Here is a 6179-nt window from a genome sequence, read left to right as displayed (position 1 = left end):
TTAAGATGGTCCGCCCCCGGAGGCTTATGGATCCGCTTGGATTTCAGACAGCCCTCGGGGAGTTTCCAGTGTCCAGAGCTGGTGACCCTGTCGAGGCCTTGGTTGATCTCTGGAATGGAGAGATGGCCCGGGCTGTTGACACGGTTGCCCCCAAGCGCCCTCTCCGGCTTGGTGGAGCCCGTTCGGCTCCTTGGTTTTCCTCGGAGCTTAGGGCGATGAAGCAACTCGGGCGACGGCTAGAGCGACGCTGGAGGAAGAGTCGTCACGAATCCGACCGAACACGGGCTAGAGCCCATTTTAGGGACTATGCCGTGGCGGTGGGGGCGGCGAAGAAATGCTTTTTCTCCGCCTCCATTGCGTCTGCTCAGTGCAGGCAAACAGAGCTGTTTCGTGTGGTGAAAACCTTGCTCCACACATCCCCCCAGACAATGGGGGAGGAGCCATCTACAGCTCTTTGTGATCGGTTTGCCTGTCGCTTTGCAGATAAAGTCGCTTGCATCCGTGCTGACCTGGACTCCAGAGTTTTGGCAGTTCCGGCAGACGTGCCTTTGGTACCATCTGGTCCCGTTGTGTTGGATTCTTTTCGGTTGCTGCGGCCTGAGGATGTGGACAAGATCCTGGGCAGTGTGCGGGCGACTTCGTGCGCTCTTGACCCTTGCCCTTCATGGCTAATAAAAGCTGCCAGGGAGGGGACAGGTAGATGGCTGGAGGTGATCGTTAATGCTTCATTAAGGGAGGGCAGGATGCCATCGTGCCTTAAGGAGGCGGTGGTAAGACCTCTATTAAAAAAGCCCTCCCTTGATCCCTCCAGCCTGGACAACTATAGACCTGTGTCCAACCTCCCCTTTCTGGGCAAGGTGATGGAGCGTGTGGTGGCGTCCCAGCTGCAGAGGGTCTTGGATGATACGGATTATCTGGACCCTTTTCAATCTGGCTTCCGCCCCGGGTATGGGACTGAGACTGCCTTGGTCGCCCTAGTGGATGACCTACGCCGGGAACTAGACAGGGGGAGTGCGTCCCTGTTGGTTCTGCTGGACCTCTCGGCGGCGTTCGATACCATCGACCATGGTATCCTTCTGGGCCGCCTCTCGAGTATGGGAATCGGAGGCACTGCGTTGCAGTGGTTTCGGTCCTTTCTTGAGGGGAGGGTCCAGAAGGTGGTGCTGGGGGACTACTGCTCGGCCCCGTGGCCGTTGGCCTGTGGGGTCCCGCAGGGATCGGTCTTGTCCCCCATGCTGTTTAACATCTACATGAAGCCGCTGGGAGAGGTCATCCGGAGATTTGGACTGAGTTGTCAGCAATATGCGGATGACACTCAGCTCTATCTCTCCTTGTCATCTGATCCTAGGGAGGCGGTGGATGTCCTGAATCGGGGGCTGGAGGCCGTGATGGGTTGGATGTGGGCTAACAAACTGAAATTGAATCCGGATAAGACGGAGGTACTGTTGGTCAGTAGGAGAGCCAATCGGGATGAGGAGATTTTACTGGTTCTGGATGGGGTTGCACTCCCCTTGAAGGAGCAAGTACGCAGCTTGGGGGTACTACTGGACCCGGCTCTGCTTTTGGAAGCTCAGGTGGAGGCGGTGGCTAGGGGTGCCTTTGCACGGCTTCGGCTGGTGCGCCAGCTGCGTCCCTTTCTCGAGAAGGCAGATCTGGCCACGGTTACCCACGCCTTAGTCACGTCGCGGCTGGATTACTGTAACGCGCTCTACGTGGGGCTGCCCTTGAAGAATATCCGGAAACTGCAGCTAGTGCAAAACGCGGCAGCGAGGGTTTTATCCGGAGCTGCCCGTTGGGAACATATCACCCCCATTTTGAAAGAGCTGCACTGGCTGCCGGTTCGTTTCCGGGTCCAATTCAAGGTGCTGGTTTTGACCTTTAAAGCCCTAAATGGTTTGGGCCCGGGGTATCTGAGGGACCGCCTGCTCCCACGGGTTGCTGCCCGCTTGACAAGGACATCTGAGGGGGCCCTGCTCCGGGTGCCGACAATGAGGGAGGCCCGGCTGTCGTGCACTCGGGACAGGGCCTTCTCTGTTGCTGCCCCCAGACTCTGGAATGCTCTCCCAGTGGCCATTCGTTCCTCGGACTCCATCACGGCTTTTAGAAAGCTTTTAAAGACTTGGCTTTTTACCCAGGCTTTTACATGATCGTTTTCTACTGCAGCTTCTTTGTGTTTTTATTTGTTGTATTTGTTGTATTGTTTTTATGCCTGTTTTTATGTTTTTATATTTTTAACATGATGTTTTTATTGTCTTTTTATTGTATGTTTTTAACTTTTGTAAACCGCCTTGGGGTTATCTTTTTAACGAAAGGCGGTATATAAATGCAAAAATAAAATAAATAAAATAAATAAGTCTTTTGGCCCATCTGCTGGGGTGTATTCGTTCTGTATGTGCTTGTACTGTTTCTGCTGCAGTTGGTGATTTGTGCTCAGTTGTCTTGTGCCTGATTGTAACTGTTGCTGTATTTTATTGTAATAGTTGCTAGTGGCTCTGCTAGCAGAACTTCCTTAGTGTAGAGTGACAGATACATTGAAATAATAATAACAACAACAATATAGCAATAGCAATAGCACTTACATTTATATACCGCTGTATAGCCGAAGCTCTCTAAGCGGTTTACAATGATTTAGCATATTGCCCCCCAACATTCTGGGTACTCATTTTACCGACCTCGGAAGGATGAAAGGCTGAGTCAACCTTGAGCCCCTGGTCAGGATCGAACTTGTAACCTTCTGGTTACAGGGCGGCAGTTTTACCACTGCGCCACCAGGGGCCCAATAACAATCCCACATGTGCTGCAGTGTAACCGGGGTGGTTCCGAGGCCCCTATATCTTCACAGAAAACACACACACACACACTGTGTAAATTCAGCCAGTAGTGTCCTACTGAGTCCAGGAGGCACCAAAGGAGGCACAGCTGCTTCTGCTTCCTGGCAGCAGCTTGGGTTGCTCCTCTCTCTCCCGCCCTATACTGCCTGCAGACTGGCCATTCATCAGGTAACCACAATCACACTTACAGCGCTACCTCCTTCAGGGGGAACTGTGATTGTCAGTGCAAGGGGGTGATTGACAGTGGTGTGGTGGGACTTCCTCCCGCATAGGCCCATTGTTACCATGAGCTCCCGGGGTGCTCATAACATCTGAAGAGGGCAAATTGCAGAGACATGCTTAGAGTCAATGTCCAAATTTAGGAATGTGTGCTTCCCAGAAATATCCCACAAGCACACATTCTGTAAATTTGGACTACAGATATGAATGGTCAGGCATGGTGCTGGGCCCTTGGCCAAGGGCCATTGTGGGCCCCTGTGCTGATGCCTGCCATCTTTGTTTACCAATAATGCAATGTTCTGGTCCCCATTCCTGCAGCTAATGAGGCAGCAGTCCGGGTGAGCACATTGCACTATGGTTAGGTAAACAAAGATGGCTGATGCCAATGTAACAGGTGGTGCTCAAAAAGTTGGATGCGGTGCCCAGTGCCACATCCTGCAGGCCTCCTGTGCTCCTGAATCAGTTTTGCCTGCCAGAAAACCTTGCATATCAAGGCCACTATGGGAGGGCCATGGATTGGATGGGCGCTACCCCTCTCATCTCCAAGCCCAACACCCCATAGCCTTATTTTCTAGACTGCACTGACCCTCACCATGGACCTGACTAGAGGAAACCTGTTGATTTTGTCAGCTTCCTTAACAGCCAGCCAAGTGTGGCTTGTTGAAAGTGGGTCATGCTGGGAGTGAGGAATGTGGCGCAGGACTGCAGCACATGTGGCAATAAGCATAACCCCCTTTCAACCCCTCTAAGACCCCTTCTAACTCGAAGAGGCTATTCTGACGATCACCAGAAAGCAGGCTAAGGGATCCTAGCCCGCTTTCCCGTGCTTGTTGGAACCACCGGGCGAGCAGGCGAGCCCAGTGGCTCCAAGGCAGCTAGCCCACCTAAATCCCCCTCCCCTTAAGTGCTCCGTTAATCTCATTTATTTGCCTGTGTGCTGCTGCGGTGTGCGATGACACACAAGTAGCCCCCTGGCCGGGAGGCTACAAGCAGCCTCCAGGTTCTGGGAGCTCTCCCAGTTCCCTGAGCGGCCCCCGATCACCGCAGCCCCCACCGGCTCCCTCCGTGACGGAGCCAGTAGTCATGTGGGTGGCTGATCTGGCCCACGGGGCTACATGTTTGATCATCTGTGGGGCGAGTGGGCTAAACCACTGCAAGGCGCTTCACACCACTCATGTGAAGCGCCTCTCTATCTCTGTTATTCTATGACCATATAGCCCAGCCTTCAGTCCCAAACAGGTTGTTGGAACTGCCCCCAACAACTCAGTTTTTTCTGGAAAAACTCCAAGTTGGCAGCTTGTGCAATTCGGAACCTCCCCTCTTCTGGACGGAAGGTTTTCTGTATGTTTCTGTTTCAGCTGCTTTGGATTGACTTTGAAAGGGTTGGATTTTACCCTTCCATTCTTCCTGTCGTGTTTTCACTTCAGGTGGTGTGGTGTATCTTTGTATCCTGAACTTCATTGTTCCTGTTTAAAAGCAAAACTGAAGAAAAATATATAGAAGATCAATAGCTCAGAAATGTGGGGTGAGTGTTCAAATTAGATATTCTGGGAAGTCTTGAAAGCAGAGCCAGCTGAGGTGTGAAAATGCTGTTTCTCAGTGAGGTGTTGTCAAGGGTCTCTGTTCAACTGAATCAAGGGCAAAGGAGAACAAAATGCTGTGAAATGCTACCAACATAGATTGAGGTTGCTCTCATGATGACCAGCTGTGCCTGGGCTAGCACAGCCCTACCTGCATAGAGCAGCTGCTCATGAGAATGGCTGGAATCGGTTCTGATCCCAGCACTCTTCAGCCAGGTAGTGGCGAAGGAGCAGCTCCTCGGCCAGGTAGGATGCACACACGACTCCTGCCCCACTCCTGGCTCATATGAGCAGCTGTTCTGCTAGCAGCCATTGAACCAATAGACGCCGGGGAAGGAGGCTTCTCCCCGCTCCACCTCTAGAATTTCCACAATGCACGGTAGGGGTGTGTGAGCCAGTTTGGTTCAAATCCGAACTGGATTCGAACTGGCCAGGTTCGGCTTCAGGCTCGACTGAACGGGGCCCAGAATGGTTCGATGGGGATGCCAGGGAGTGGGGGCTGGGAGGAGCCCCTACCACCACCACCCCTGCCGCTGCCTCCTCTAAAGGTATGGAGGCCGTCAGATGCCACTTTCGTTAGCTACCCCCACACCCGTTGCCTTCACCATTAGGATTAGGGATGCCCTTTACTTGTAAAAGGAAAGGGCATCCCTAATTCCCCTTTACATGATACCTGAGCCAGCCCGTGAGCTGGTTCTTTGGATCGGGGCCCGGTCTAGTTTGAACTCGGACCACTGAATCGGGCTGGCTCGATGTCGAGCCTGGCTTGAAGTGAGCCAGCTCACAAATCCCTAATGCATTGTGGGATATCTGGAGGCTGGGCCTCGTTCCCCCAGCGTCCAGATGGCTGTGTCACTCGCTGAAGTGCAGATCATGTGGGTGCGTGGGGGGGGGAGCGGCTTCAGAAGAACTGGTGGTCATGTGGGGGAGGTAGGAACGATCCTTCTTTCCTCCCAGAAAATGGTTGTGAGAATGACCTCATCCTAGAAATAATGATCCTAAGTGAAATTTTATGGAGAGTGTTGGACTTTTTACCCGGTGGAAACTGGGCAGTCGCTGAAAGGGCTGAGAACTACTCTCAGAGTAGTCACAAAGAGCAGGGCATGTTGCTTAGATCAGTGGTCTTGCCAAAGCAACAAGGGACAGCTTCAGACATTTTGGAGGTGCCACTGAAATTTCCCTTCAAGTGAAGCTCAAGGTGAAATTGGTGGGTCCTCTTCAAGCAAAACAACTAAGGAAATTCAGTGGAAGCCATTTGATAAGACTATCAATTTTTTCTAGAGGTCCCTCTCATCCCAAAATTGGCTTCAGATTTTGTCTAGTTTTGGAGTCTCCTTCAAAAAGGAAATAGGAATTTGAAGAAACTAAACCAGTTTTGATAAGACTAGAGATTTCCCCCAGATTCAGGTATTGGCTCCTGTCAAGGAACTGGGTATTCCTTGACAAACAGGGAACTTATAACAAACAAGGAAGAGATTACAGGACTACCTCCGTGTATAGTCCTTGAATGGGAGTCCCTATTGCAGTACTTATTCAGAGTTGGGATTCA

The sequence above is a fragment of the Hemicordylus capensis genome, chromosome 3, assembly GCF_027244095.1.
Source record: "Hemicordylus capensis ecotype Gifberg chromosome 3, rHemCap1.1.pri, whole genome shotgun sequence".
Taxonomy (NCBI): Eukaryota; Metazoa; Chordata; class Lepidosauria; order Squamata; family Cordylidae; genus Hemicordylus; species Hemicordylus capensis.
Note: the sequence above shows the minus strand (reverse complement) of the source record.